Raw genomic sequence first — 15,887 nt, 5'->3', positions numbered from 1 at the left:
GGAAACACAAATTGACATGAATCCAAAATACACTGATGATTGTGCTGTCAAACAATGAAACTATATGGAATCTATGAACAGGTTGTGGGGGTCCCTGCTTCATCTCTCTCTCAACTAAGGGGTCCCTGCTTCATCTCTCTCTCTCAACTAAGGGGTCCCTGCTTCATCTCTCTCTCAACTAAGGGGTCCCTGCTTCATCTCTCTCTCAGCTAAGGGGTCCCTGCTTCATCTCTCTCTCAACTAAGGGGTCCCTGCTTCATCTCTCTCTCAACTAAGGGGTCCCTGCTTCATCTCTCTCTCAACTAAGGGGTCCCTGCTTCATCTCTCTCTCAACTAAGGGGTCCCTGCTTCATCTCTCTCTCAACTAAGGGGTCCCTGCTTCATCTCTCTCTCAACTAAGGGGTCCCTGCTTCATCTCTCTCTCAACTAAGGGGTCCCTGCTTCATCTCTCTCTCAGCTAAGGGGTCCCTGCTTCATCTCTCTCTCTCTCAACTAAGGGGTCCCTGCTTCATCTCTCTCTCAGCTAGGGGTCCCTGCTTCATCTCTCTCTCAACTAAGGGGTCCCTGCTTCATCTCTCTCTCAGCTAAGGGGTCCCTGCTTCATCTCTCTCTCAACTAGGCTAAGGGGTCCCTGCTTCATCTCTCTCTCAACTAAGGGGTCCCTGCTTCATCTCTCTCTCAGCTAAGGGGTCCCTGCTTCATCTCTCCCTCAGCTAAGGGGTCCCTGCTTCATCTCTCTCTCAACTAAGGGGTCCCTGCTTCATCTCTCTCTCAGCTAAGGGGTCCCTGCTTCATCTCTCTCTCAGCTAAGGGGTCCCTGCTTCATCTCTCTCAGCTAAGGGGTCCCTGCTTCATCTCTCTCTCAACTAAGGGGTCCCTGCTTCATCTCTCTCTCAACTAAGGGGTCCCTGCTTCATCTCTCTCTCAACTAAGGGGTCCCTGCTTCATCTCTCTCTCAACTAAGGGGTCCCTGCTTCATCTCTCTCTCAGCTAAGGGGTCCCTGCTTCATCTCTCTCTCAGCTAAGGGGTCCCTGCTTCATCTCTCTCTCAACTAAGGGGTCCCTGCTTCATCTCTCTCTCAACTAAGGGGTCCTTGCTTCATCTCTCTCTCTCAACTAAGGGGTCCCTGCTTCATTTCTCTCTCAACTAAGGGGTCCCTGCTTCATCTCTCTCTCAACTAAGGGGTCCCTGCTTCATCTCTCTCTCAACTAAGGGGTCCCTGCTTCATCTCTCTCTCAACTAAGGGGTCCCTGCTTCATCTCTCTCTCAGCTAAGGGGTCCCTGCTTCATCTCTCTCTCAGCTAAGGGGTCCCTGCTTCATCTCTCTCTCAACTAAGGGGTCCCTGCTTCATCTCTCTCTCAACTAAGGGGTCCCTGCTTCATCTCTCTCTCAACTAGGCTAAGGGGTCCTCGGCCTGAAAACGTTGAAGACCCCTGAGTTAATATTCTGTGCTCTGTTAATAAATTAATACATTGATTACACATGACCACACAAAAATATGTTTAAATACAAAATAAAGTAATAATACCGATGCTTATTTTTATTAAAGCAGTGGTCCGCGGACCCCACTTTGAATTAGAAAAAAAAAATCCTATACAAACATTGAGCAGATAAATGTGTTTGCTAAACATTGGCCATGTGAAAAAACACTTACAGGCGAACCTTTTCCTGCATGCTAGGGCATTAACCAAAAAGTCGACAAGTCGCAGTCGACTTCATTACACAAGTCGACTCCCACCAGAGAAAGTCGAAAGTCAAAGTTGAAAAAAAAAAAAAATCGTTCTATTGTGAAAATAGCCGATCTACATGCTCACAACGCCTCGCGATGCGAGGCGTTGTGAGCATGTAGATCGGCTATTTTCACAATTTCTGCCTCTAATATTTGACAATTTGGACAATGTTTAATTTTTGTCATTTTAGAGGTATTAAAAAGTCCTTAAATTGTCACTTTATAAATGTGCAGATACCCTCTATAGTCTATACACTTAAACTTTATGTTGGTTTGTTTACTGTTGAGACTTGAGAGAGAAAACAATGTTTCACATTAAGTTAATCATCTGGGGACCCCCCAACATAATTGGGGGGTTGTGTGATGTGATGACGTCATCAAACGATAAAGTCGACTTCAACTCAACCTTTTATTGAGTCGAGTCGACTTGCAAAAATCACAAGTCGTTAATGCCCTAGTGTGTGCAAAACTTCTGATAAATATTTCAATCCATCAACCAACCAATGACAGAACGGAACAAAGACAGTGCTTTAATTAAACTTTATTAAAACATTAATTAATCTGTATTTACAAAACAGGAACAATATTATTATAGCGTGTCTGAGAAACAAATTATTTATATATATATATATATATATATATATATATATATATATATATATATATATATATATATATATATATATATATATATATATATATACCACGTTTAGGATTATCTGGTCTAAAGATAACTCACACATGAACGCGCACACACACATACATACATACACGCACGCACACACAAATGCATGCACGCTCTGAGAGTGTACAAATGGAACCAAATGGACCCTTACAGCTCTGTAACTCTGAGAGTGTGTAAATGTGAGACTATAGTTGGCTCACTGAATGATAAAGGTTTTTGGATTGTCTTATTTTTATATCAATCCCCAAAAAGTTGCATATAAACTAGATCCTGACTTTGATGATTGATTGATTGATTGATTTATTGATTTATTGATTGATTGATTGAAGCATCCATCACGGTCCATTGCACTCAAGTCATCATTAAAACATATTATACAGATAAATATCATAAAAAACACATCGCCCATTACTGAAGCTGTGAATGATATTTCATGGGAAATAAACAAATTAATCAAATTAAATAAATACATTTATACATTTTGATTAGAGTTTCCATTTCAAAACATTTTAATTTATTTTTAAACATTACTTTTTTGCTAAGAAGCACAAGAGACTACTGTGGAATTACATTCACGCATTTTGTTTGGGGGGGGGGGGGGGGGGGTGGCGTTATTTGTTTATATATATCATTTTTTTGAAAAACTAAAAAATCTAAATACTGAATCAACTAACTTCTGTCCAGGATGTTCACAAACGCCTGATTAGACGATAAAATGAGAAAGTACCAAAGTTTTTTTTTTTCTTTTCTTTTTTTTTGAAATATCTCTTTAAAGGAGTAGTTCACCCCCAAAATGACTTTTTTTCTATTGATTACTCATGCCATGGAGACTAGAGTTCAATAATATTTTTTGGTTTTTGTCACAGAAAGGACTAAATAAATGTACCCCCATTGATTCCGGATGGGGACCCGTTTTGAAACGGGTCCCCATCCGGAATCAATGGGGGTACATTTACTCGAATCAAATTTTTGTCTTAGGAATTTGACAAAAAACAAAAAATATTATTGAACTCTACTCTCCATGGCGTGAGTAATCAATAGAAAAAAAGGTCATTTTGGGGGTGAACTACTCCTTTAAACTGTAAACAGTGTGTTTGTATGCCAGACAGTCAGACAGGTTCTGCTCTCTATGGAACTTTGACCTCTGTCGCCGCCCCGTGGAAGGAATGTGAAACTGCAGGAAGCCGACAGGTCGGACACGCCCTCTTTCTCCACAGCCACACGTCAATGCACTGTAAAAAATATTATTATAAATACAACCACACGTCAATGCACTGTACAAATATTATAAATACAACCACACGTCAATGCACTGTAAAAAATATTATTATAAATAAAACCACACGTTCAATGCACTGTAAGAAATAATATTATAAATACAACTTCCCTGTGAGCACAGTGATTGGTTAGATTACCTGTGTGTGGAAGCTGTGAGCACATTGCAGCTCTCTGATTGGTTAGATTACCTGTGTGTGGAAGCTGTGAGCACATTGCAGCTCTCTGATTGGTTAGATTACCTGTGTGTGGAAGCTGTGAGCACATTGCAGCTCTCTGATTGGTTAGATTACCTGTGAGTGGAAGCTGTGAGCACATTGCAGCTCTCTGATTGGTTTCCCAGCTTTATGCAGATCATCATGACAGATGAGACACATGCTGTCAGCGTCACTCTACACACACACACATGCACGCGCACGCACGCACACGCACACGCGCACGCGCACACGCACACACACACACACACACACACACACACACACACACACACACACACGTTATTGCGTATGGGAGAACGCCCCTCTAAATTCAGTTCACATTTTCAGTATAACAAGTGGCTAGTATCAAAATGGTCTCCGAGTGATGACAATGATGATTGACACTTCATTTCACCCAATAGAGGGTATGCGTGTGACATCACTGTTGCTGGAAGTTATGTGGGAACGCCTACTGAGTGGCAAAAAAACTCATTTCTGCCATTGACAGCCCAAACATCCAAACAGAAAAGTCCTTTCTGATTGTATTAAACAAAGTTAAACTCACCAACATTGCGGCTGTACTGAAAGCTTGAATTATCCTCTTTCTATCTACACAGTTTTTGTTTCATAAAAATCCACCATAGACATGTTACGAGCTACTTTCTGTCAAGACATTCTGTGCAGGTTTTTATTTTTCCAAGTGTCAGAGTTTGGAAGCACTCGTTTTCAACAACACAACGTCCTGCTGCCTCCTGCATTATGTGCAATTTAGAAACAGGTGGTATGCAGGGCTGTTGAGTAGTTTGCAACGAGCGCTTCCAAACTCCAACGCTCCAAGCTGCTCAACGTTTTAGTCTAGATTGGGGGGGCGGGTCCCAGTGGACGTGCATAACCTCTATTGGAGCTAGGATTAATAAGAGAAGGATATCACACTGGGCGTGTCCCAGCCGTGGTACTGGGTACAGCACATGCGCAGTACAATCTGGCCTGCACCTACACTTTGGCTCAGTAGATGGCGGCGTGTAAACATTAAATGGTAGTGTTTGTTTTGTCCTACTTTAAGTGCCTGCTGGGGCCTTGCTCTTTGCTCAAATTAAATGTTCTTATGCCACAAAACAAGTAGGCTTATTTGGTGCCCTAATAGGCACAACTATGTGTTGCATATCCTGAATGAATATAAGTTATAGAAATCCATCGTATTCTCATCTACTGCTGTTTTACTGATATTTTGTGTAAGTGCTTATAAATAAATTAAATTGTGCGGTCTGTTGAATTCTTTGCACCATACAAGTACGGCACACAGTACAAGTTAAGACATATGCTTCAAAGTACAGGATTATATAAAAGCATCCCTCTGAAGACCAATTATTTCCCACAATTGATTGATTTAAAACTTTATTAGAAGTTTGCATAGGAAAAGGTAGTTTCATAACAGCTGGTACAAGGTCAACTAAAAGGATAAGCACCTCCAAAGAGCATTGGGCTTGTTTCAATTGGGGTCCTTTAAAAAAAATAAAACAGCACTATGCAGAAAATATAAGAAAACCTGCAGCTGTTTAGGTGATGAGTGGAGAGAGAACAAAACAAACAAACACACACCTCGCTCTACTGAGAACGGATCATGATCTTTTTTATCTAGTGCCTCTGCTGGAACACTCCACCATGGCAGTTCCTGTTAACACTGCGCATGTGCCGTACCCCGGTACCACGGCTGGGACACGCCCAGTGTGATATCCTTCTCTTATTAATCCTAGTATTGGAGCTGCTAGTCCTGTCCCACTCTCCCAATAGCACCCAGTGGTATGTGTTCAGAGGAGGTGCATGCCCACATTTCCTGGGCCAGCCAATGGCAGCAGGTTGTTCTGATGACTGGCACATGTTATAGCCAATAGAATTCTGCAAAAATGGTGCCTAATTTGTTTTGGGAGAATTCAACTACAACACCCAAAACTCCCTACGCAACTTCGTGGACGAGCGTAAATGCAACTTTACGCTGTAGTGTAGAGTGCAGCCACTCGCTGAAACAGGGGAGTCAATTGGGTATGGCAGGGGTATGCAGCTGCCATACCCTGGGTCCAGGGGGGAAGATAAAAGTTACTTTTAAATAAATCCATGAATGTCTCTTTGTCTATCTGTGCTGGTTATTATGTTGTTAAATTACAGTAAAATAACTACAAATGCAAAATTTAACAAAATGGTCACTTTAACAAGGTATTATAATTATATTCTCCCCATCTTGACAAGATGGTATATTCCCAGGTTCCGCAGGTCAGCTGCACAGGTGCAATGCATTATTGTTAATTGTGGCACGTTTACAACATGCCAAGTTTAGCTGCACTTGAACAACCGTTCCAGGTTGCCATATCCAGCCCAAGAAACAGTAGAAACCTGTGTTTTTTTCAGACATTGTGAAAATAGCAGATCTACATGCTCACAACGCCTCGCTGCGAGGCGTTGTGAGCATGTAGATCTGCTATTTTCACAATAGAACCGTGTTATACAAAACTAGCCCTTACCCGTTCAAAGATATGAGCTCCGAAATGATGTGCAGTGTGTGGGTTCTGGGATGTGCACTGTGCACACAGTATATGAGGGATAGAAAGTAACTTTAACTGGTGCTTGCATGCTAATATGTAGGAGCATCAATGTAAGAAACAGCCGTTCCATTTAACGGCTACAGAGATGCTGTGTACCGATCTGCATGATATTTGGACATCATCTGTAACAGGGCCAGACCCCCCCCCCCCCCCCCCCCCCCGCCTGCCTGCACACACACCCCCCCCCCCCCCCCCCCCCCCCCGTGTGTGTGTGTGTGTGTGCGTGTGTGTGTGTGTGTGGGTTTGTGTGTGATTGTGCATGGCCTGAACAACAGCGCCCCTCCCTTAACATGTGTGGTCACAAAAGGTACTGTAGGCTAAATAGATATAGATACAGCATAAAAATGCTAAGTATACAGCATACGATTTGTGAAAGTGACAAACGGGCTTCACAGTTATGTCAGGTGTGTTCATATGCTGATGGTGATGCGATTTCAGATCAATTGCTCCAGTCACCGAGGAGAAACGCTGGGACAGACAGACACTCACTCACTCACTCACTCAGTCAGACATTCGCAAAATTATAGTATAGATGTAAAGCCTCTTTTCCACGAGGACTCCCATCTTTGCCATACCCTAGCTTTTGCTGAACTGACGCCACTGCACTGAATGTCAGACAGAGAGAGAGTTAAAGGAGTCATCCAGACCAAAACACATATAGGGTTAAATCTGTCTTTTATCATACACCTTTATACCTGCTTTATTCCATTTTTTTCATAGCTGCCCCTGTTACTAGATTTCGGCTGCCCCTGTTGCTAGATTTCGTGGGCCCTCTCATAACTAACAGAGTGTATAGCCTTTATACTAGTGCGGTTATTTCTTCAGCTTCAAAGTTAGTATTTTTTTATTGGATTGTGTTTACACAACGTCCTGAGACCAACCAAACCGCTGTTTTGACCTCACAGGCACCCTTACTTGTCAAACCGACCCCTCCCTCCCCTCCCTTTCTAGCCTCTCCTCTCCCTGCTCTGGTGCAGGAGAGAGTGTTTTCTACTGGTGATTCAGTCCGAGTGTATCAAAGGGTGCGCTCGTTTTATTGTCCACGACATTGCAAGCGGCGCGAAAGGCCAGCGGACCTTGGTCCTGCTCTTCCCGCGGCCGCGAAGAGCGGGCCAGGGCCGCGCGCCGGCGGCGGAGCACGCGCGAGTTACGAAGCCGTGGTGAATGCAATCGTTATATTTATAGCCCACGATAAACGCGCCCGCGCAGTCCACCCGGTGCGCATTTCGAACGCACCCTTTGATACACTCGGAGCTGAAACACCAGAGGAAAACACCATCCCCTGGTGCAGAGCAGAAAGCCGTTTGACAAGTAAGGGTGCCTGTGAGGTCAAAACAGCGGTTTGGTTGGTCTCAGGACGTTGTGTAAACACAATCCAATAAAAAAATACTAACTTTGAAGCTGAAGAATAACCGCACTAGTATAAAGGCTATACACTCTGTTAGTTATGAGAGGGGCCCGCAAAATCTAGCAACAGGGGCAGCCGAATCTAGCAAAAGGGGCAGCTATGAAAAAAAATCGACTATAGCAGGTATAAAGGGGTATGATAAAAGACAGATTTAACCCTATATGTGTTTTGGTCTGGATGACTCCTTTAAAAGCAGTGGAAAAAAGAAAGAAAAAATCCAGTCTATTTGCCCTTTTTTGTCCCTTTTTATATAATATATGCAAATGTCTCCAAATGAAACCGCCTAGACATACACTTAGCAAAACACGTGTAAATTATTCATATTCGGTATTAGTTTTATCATTTGAAATCATTTGCATCACTCAAATGGCGCTTTTTTTTGTGCAAATTATACAGGATTGTTAACAGGTTAAATTAATTGACATATACTTACATATAATTTACCCATAATTTACATACAAGGGACATGACGTTGGTTAGATTAATTTACATATCATTTACATCTCATTTACATACCAGGGACATGACGTTGCGTCGTCTGAAGTGTGTCTTCTTGGCCCCGCCCTCCTCGGCCACCTCGGGGATGGCGGGCGGGACGAGCGAGCAGCGCCGTTCCTGATTGGCTGCCGCCGCCGCCGGGGGCGTGGCCGGGTCCGCCTCCTGATTGGTGGAGAGGCTGCGGGAGGGAGGAGCGACGCAGCAGCACCCTGGCCGACACCGGGGCCTGAGCCAATGAGTGAAGCCGATTCAACTGCATGGCCGAGAGAGTAGACTGCAGAGCAGAGAGAGAGAGAGAGAGAGAGAGAGAGACAGAGAGAGAGAAGAGAGAGAGAGACAGAGAGAGAAGAGAGAGGACAGAGAGAGAGAGAGAGAGAGAGAGAGAGAGAGAGAGAGAGACAGAGACAGAGAGAGAGAGAGAAGAGAGATTCTAACAGGATTAGAGGATAAGCTTGTTTACACACAGAACACTGTCAACTATACATCGGTGACTTCAGTTCCTACTGCTAGAAACCTTGGTGTGGTCCTGGACAGCCAGCTATCATTCAAGGCACACATTGCATCAGTCACCCGGTCCTGTAGGTTCTCCACTCTATAACATCCATACAATCAGACCTTTCCTCACCCAGGAGGCAGCCCAGCTCCTCATCCAGACATCTGTCATATCAAAACCTTGACTATTGTAACTCTCTCCTCACTGGTCTCCCGGCATGTGCACTTAAACCTCTCCAACTGATCCAAAATGCCGCGGCACGACTGGTCTTCAACCAGCCTAAGTTCTCACATGTCTCCCCTTCTCCGCTCCCTCCACTGGCTCCCGGTTTCGGCCCGCACTGAATACAAAACACTGATGCTGCTCCTCCATACCTCCAAAACATGATCAACCCCTACACCCCCACCCGTTCACTCAGATCAACCAACACAGGGATGCTGACAGAACCCTCACTAAAAACCCCCGGACAAAAATCCACTCGTCCAAGACTCTTCTCCCTCCTGGCCCTGTGGAATTCCCTCGATGACCACACATGAAGCTAGATAGCATTTTTAGGTTTTTGATTTTTTTTACTGATTAGGTGCGTGGTCCGCCTATGATACTGTTTTTTCTTTTTGATATTTCCGTGCAGTTGTTGTATTGTTGTTGATGTAGGCTACTGACATATTAGCTTGCTTATTATATTGATGTATTGCCTGCTTATTGTAAGTTGCTTTGGATTAAAAGTTTCTGCTAAATGTCTAAACTGCAAACTGTAAATGGTACACTGGTCTCCAAAACACAGACACAGACACCGTCTCCAAAGACACCCTGGACAACGCTCGGCATGTCCTGGACTCTTCTTCCTTCCCTAAAACACCCTGGCCTTCAAAGCCACCAAAGGTATGGCTCCTCCATACCTCCAAAACCTGATCAACCCCTACACCCCTACCCGTTCACTCAGATCAGCCAACACAGGGAAGCTGACAGAACCCTCGCTAAAAACCCCAGGACAAAAATCCACTCGTCCAAGACTCTTCTCCCTCCTGGCCCCCAAACTGTGGATTAAATTACACAGAACTAGAGACTAGAGTTGTAGTAGTCGAGTCAATGACTCGTCTCGAGTCAGGACTCGAGTCCAATTTTTCATTGACTCGGTCTCGTCTCGGTCTCGCCCTCAATTTGACTTGGACTCGTCTCGGTCTCGGACCATTTGACTCGGGACTCGCCCCCTGCCGAGTCCACTCGAGTCAAGTCAAGTCAGTACAATGCAAAGGAAGAAATGTATATGCATATTTTGAGGAGCCCATTAACGTTAACATTAAGAGCGTTAAGTAACGCAGCATAGGCTATCTGACGCGCATCTGATAAGCACACACACTACTGTGGCACGCACGCACGCACGCACGCACGCACGCACGCACGCACACACACACACACACACACACACACACACACACACACACACACACACACACACACACACACACACACACACACACACACACACACACACACACACACACTTACAGGACAGGGCAGAGAGGATCGTCTCCTGACAGGAACGATGAAGGAGGAACTGCAGACGTCTCCATGTTGGTCCTCCTCCTCCTCACCTCCTCCTGAAACTCCTCCCACTGCTCCTGAAGCTCCTCCCACTGCTCCTGCTGACAGTGGATCACAGTAACATAAGACCCAACGGGCACTCCAACATGGAACACCATATATGGGCATAAAGATCTACCCAACGGGCACTCCAACATGGAACACCATATATGGGCATAAAGATCTACCCAACGGGCACTCCAACATGGAACACCATATATGGGCATAAAGATCTACCCAACGGGCACTCGAACATGGAACACCATATACGGGCATAAAGATCATTACTTCTGAGACTCCTACATTCAATGAATGGGTCTCTCTTCCTCGCTTAAAAGTGATACACCATGAATTAATTTTAAAACCTTTTTTTGGGGTCCCACTAGCACCTTCTATCCTCACAAAGTCCCATTTCTGACCGTTGTGTCTTTCTCTGGTTTTGGGAAGGCAGAGGTTAAAAGCTTTCCACGGGTTCTCAGAACAGGCTGTCCTGAATTGCTGCCGTCGCTGACGTCAGCGACGACACTCTACTTGCATTTGCCCTCCCCGCCCTTCAGGTCCAAACCAGAAGAAGCAAGCTGTCAAAATCCCATATTAAATAACCTGCCACAAATGCATGTCCAAGAAGTAAACAATCTACTAATGTCAGATTAACATACACAAGTGTACTAGTTATATGTTCTGATTAGGTGCTTCTGAATTGTTCCAGTGTGTTTGTGTCAGTGTAATCCATGCTGTTTGTGCGCTGTGTTTGTCTGTTGACATGGAGCGACTAGTCGCAACGCTTCCATGTCCACACTGCTACTAGCTGGAACTGTGTTTGTCTGTTGACATGGAGCTACTAGTCGCAACGCTTCCATGTCCACACTGCTACTAGCTGGAACTGTGTTTGTCTGTTGACATGGAGCTACTAGTTGCAACGCTTCCATGTCCACACTGCTACTAGCTGGAACTGTGTTTGTCTGTTGACATGGAGCGACTAGTCGCAACGCTTCCATGTCCACACTGCTACTAGCTGGAACTGTGTTTGTCTGTTGACATGAGGCGACTAGTCGCAACGCTTCCATGTCCACACTGCTACTAGCTGGAACTGTGTTTGTCTGTTGACATGGAGCGACTAGTCGCAACGCTTCCATGTCCACACTGCTACTAGCTGGAACTGTGTTTGTCTGTTGACATGGAGCGACTAGTCGCAACGCTTCCATGTCCACACTGCTACTAGCTGGAACTGTGTTTGTCTGTTGACATGTAGCGACTAGTCGCAACGCTTCCATGTCCACACTGCTACTAGCTGGAACTGTGTTTGTCTGTTGACATGGAGCGACTAGTCACAACGCTTCCATGTCCACACTGCTACTAGCTGGAACTGTGTTTGTCTGTTGACATGGAGCGACTAGTCGCAACGCTTCCATGTCCACACTGCTACTAGCTGGAACTGTGTTTGTCTGTTGACATGGAGCGACTAGTCGCAACGCTTCCATGTCCACACTGCTACTAGCTGGAACTGTGTTTGTCTGTTGACATGGAGCGACTAGTCGCAACGCTTCCATGTCCACACTGCTACTAGCTGGAACTGTGTTTGTCTGTTGACATGGAGCGACTAGTCACAACGCTTCCATGTCCACACTGCTACTAGCTGGAACTGTGTTTGTCTGTTGACATGGAGCGACTAGTCGCAACGCTTCCATGTTCACACTGCTACTAGCTGGAACTGTGTTTGTCTGTTGACATGGAGCGACTAGTCGCAACGCTTCCATGTTCACACTGCTACTAGCTGGAACTGTGTTTGTCTGTTGACATGGAGCGACTAGTCGCAACGCTTCCATGTTCACACTGCTACTAGCTGGAACTGTGTTTGTCTGTTGACATGGAGCGACTAGTCGCAACGCTTCCATGTCCACACTGCTACTAGCTGGAACTGTGTTTGTCTGTTGACATGGAGCGACTAGTCGCAACGCTTCCATGTTCACACTGTTACTAGCTGGAACTGTGTTTGTCTGTTGACATGGAGCGACTAGTCGCAACGCTTCCATGTTCACACTGCTACTAGCTGGAACTGTGTTTGTCTGTTGACATGGAGCGACTAGTCGCAACGCTTCCATGTTCACACTGTTACTAGCTGGAACTGTGTTTGTCTGTTGACATGGAGCGACTAGTCGCAACGCTTCCATGTCCACACTGCTACTAGCTGGAACTGTGTTTGTCTGTTGACATGGAGCGACTAGTCGCAACGCTTCCATGTCCACACTGCTACTAGTTGGAACTGTGTTTGTCTGTTGACATGGAGCGACTAGTCGCAACGCTTCCATGTTCACACTGTTACTAGCTGGAACTGTGTTTGTCTGTTGACATGGAGCGACTAGTCGCAACGCTTCCATGTTCACACTGCTACTAGCTGGAACTGTGTTTGTCTGTTGACATGGAGCTACTAGTTGCAACGCTTCCATGTCCACACTGCTACTAGCTGGAACTGTGTTTGTCTGTTGACATGGAGCGACTAGTCGCAACGCTTCCATGTCCACACTGCTACTAGCTGGAACTGTGTTTGTCTGTTGACATGGAGCGACTAGTCGCAACGCTTCCATGTCCACACTGCTACTAGCTGGAACTGTGTTTGTCTGTTGACATGGAGCGACTAGTCGCAACGCTTCCATGTTCACACTGCTACTAGCTGGAACTGTGTTTGTCTGTTGACATGGAGCGACTAGTCGCAACGCTTCCATGTTCACACTGCTACTAGCTGGAACTGTGTTTGTCTGTTGACATGGAGCGACTAGTCGCAACGCTTCCATGTCCACACTGCTACTAGCTGGAACTGTGTTTGTCTGTTGACATGGAGCGACTAGTCGCAACGCTTCCATGTCCACACTGCTACTAGCTGGAACTGTGTTTGTCTGTTGACATGGAGCGACTAGTCGCAACGCTTCCATGTCCACACTGCTACTAGCTGGAACTGTGTTTGTCTGTTGACATGGAGCGACTAGTCGCAACGCTTCCATGTTCACACTGCTACTAGCTGGAACTGTGTTTGTCTGTTGACATGGAGCGACTAGTCGCAACGCTTCCATGTCCACACTGCTACTAGCTGGAACTGCGTGAGCTGTGCCTCCCCAAGTGGACGATCCGTTGATTTTGAATCTGTTCTTAACACTGACTGATAATAGTAAGGGGAACGTAAGAAAATCTGCAAAGTAAATCGTTACCAAGACATTTCTTCACCGATGTGTTTCTAAAGGTGTGTAATAATATGTACTAAAAGGTTGAAATTCAACTCCCGGGGGAAACATCATAAAATAAATGATTCGTGTTTGTGTCCCATTAACTTTACTATGCAGGAAAAAAAACAAGAAATAAATCTGCTTTAAGTAACATGTGAGGGGTCAAACTAGGGGTTTTTCATGATGCTGAATCCATTGCAAGCATTTGTTTTGCACGGAAAACACTCCATGGGCTACAAATGGCCCCCACAAAATGGTGAAAAGTGATGATTCATCACAAAACCATCGTTTTGTGGGTCCGATTTTAGCCCAAGGAATGTTTTTCGTGCAAAACAAATGTTTGCAATGGATTCAGCATCATGAAAAACCCCTAGTTTGACCCCTCACATGCTACTTAAAGCAGATTTATGTTTTGTATTTTTTTTCCTGTATAGTAAATTAATGGGACACAAACACAAATCTGTTTTTTTATGAGGTTTCCCCCGGGAGTTGAATTTCAACCTTTTAGTACATATTATTACACACCTTTAGAAACACATTGGTGAAGAAATTTCTTGGTAACGATTTACTTCGCAGATTGGTCAGATATCTTATAAAAATACCCTTACTATAACATTAGACAACTACCCACATGTTTAGCTGTGTTGTTCATTCCATGAATGCCCGATGCTTACCAGCTGTACCTCGTTGTAAAGGTGACTAATCAACAATAAAAATGATATAAAACACAATACCAATTGGTATTATTAAAGGGGAGATATAATGAAGCGAAGTTACGCTTCCTTACTTTTTGTGGGTTACGACCGTTAGGTCGCAGTTAGTATGAGAGCCCTCAGCACTCCGTCTTTGTATCAGGCTAATCAAAAACTGCTCAGCCAGCTGTGTCTGTTTACCGCTGTGCTAGCGGGAGGCGGATCACGCTACGTACGCTGTGCATCGCCTCTAAAATGCCATGGTCGTTTGTGCTGTATTTGGAAGCTCTGACCCGACGGTAGCCATTATGGCGTTCTACTTGTATATATTAGGGATGTAACGGTATATAATAACATATATAATAACACAGTATAATAACCTCTGTATCTGGTCATCCAGGTATATCATATATAATAACATAATTAATAACCTCTGTATCGTGTCATCCAGGTATATCATATATAATAATATAATTAATAACATAATTAATAACATCATTAATAACATCATTAATAACATCATTAATAACATCATTAATAACATCATTAATAACCTCTGTATCGTGTCATCCAGGTATATCATATATAATAATATAATTAATAACATAATTAATAACATAATTAATAACATAATTAATAACATCATTAATAACCTCTGTATCTGGTCATCCAGGTATATAATATATAATATATAATAATTAATAACCTCTGTATCGTGTCATCCAGGCGCTGAACATCTGGCCTCCCTCTTCCTCATCAAGCTCCTCCTCTTCCTCCTCCTCCTCAAGCCCCTCCCCCTGCCGCGGAGCGGGAAACTCCGCCTCCTCCTCCGAAAACACCTCCTCCAAAGACAAGGCTGCTTCCATCCTGCGTGTGTGTGTGTGTGTGTGTGTGTGTGTGTGTGTGTGTGCGTGTGTGTGTGTGTGCGTGAGTGTGTGTGTGTGTGTGTGTGTGTGTGTGTGTGTGTGTGTGAGTCAGTGAGTCAGATTGGCGCATTCATCTGCAAAAGAGAACGGATTAAAAGTTGTTTAACGTTTCATGGCCGTGACTGATGGAAAGACAACCGATTCATCAAGCACTTTACGGTCAAATTACACCCATATATATTTTTTTTCCCTAAATTTTTATCCCACGATTTTTGTAACCCATTTTTTCACCCGGTGCCAATTGCCTAAGCTGTGATCCTGGGCTCTACTCTCCCTCTGCCAACCTGGGGAGGGCCCCGAACTGAGCTCATGCTTCCTTCAATGCATGAGGAGTGAGCAGGCCGCTTCTTATCACCTGACAGGGGGAGCTTCCCCGGCTGGACGTAGCGCGTGGAAGGAACACGTTATTCCAACCAGTTCCATTCCCCTCCATCAGGCGCCCCGGCTGGCCAGGGGGAGGCTTTATAGAGACCAGGATTACTGCATGTTTTTGTGAGGGTATCAACCCTAGGAGACACGGGGAGAACATGCAAACTCCACACAGAAAGGCCCTTTTGCCAACCCCACCTAGGGTGTGGGCACT

General features: G+C 44.7%; 1 pseudogene across 1 annotated transcript; it reads right to left on the bottom strand.

Moving 5' to 3' along the window:
* Positions 1-3,975: 3,975 nt before the first annotated feature.
* LOC308309323 lies at positions 3,976-15,244 on the bottom strand (annotated as a pseudogene). Its single transcript has 4 exons — positions 15,085-15,244; positions 10,394-10,530; positions 8,410-8,665; positions 3,976-4,083 (listed from the first exon to the last, which is right to left on the bottom strand). The product of its transcript is annotated as an uncharacterized misc_RNA (transcript).
* Between the last annotated feature and the right edge of the window lie 643 nt (positions 15,245-15,887).

Source organism: Nannobrachium achirus, assembly GCF_963921795.1.
Source record: "Nannobrachium achirus genome assembly, chromosome: 24".
Lineage (NCBI taxonomy): Eukaryota > Metazoa > Chordata > Actinopteri > Myctophiformes > Myctophidae > Nannobrachium > Nannobrachium achirus.
Note: the sequence above shows the minus strand (reverse complement) of the source record. Positions and strands in the feature narration are given on the sequence as shown.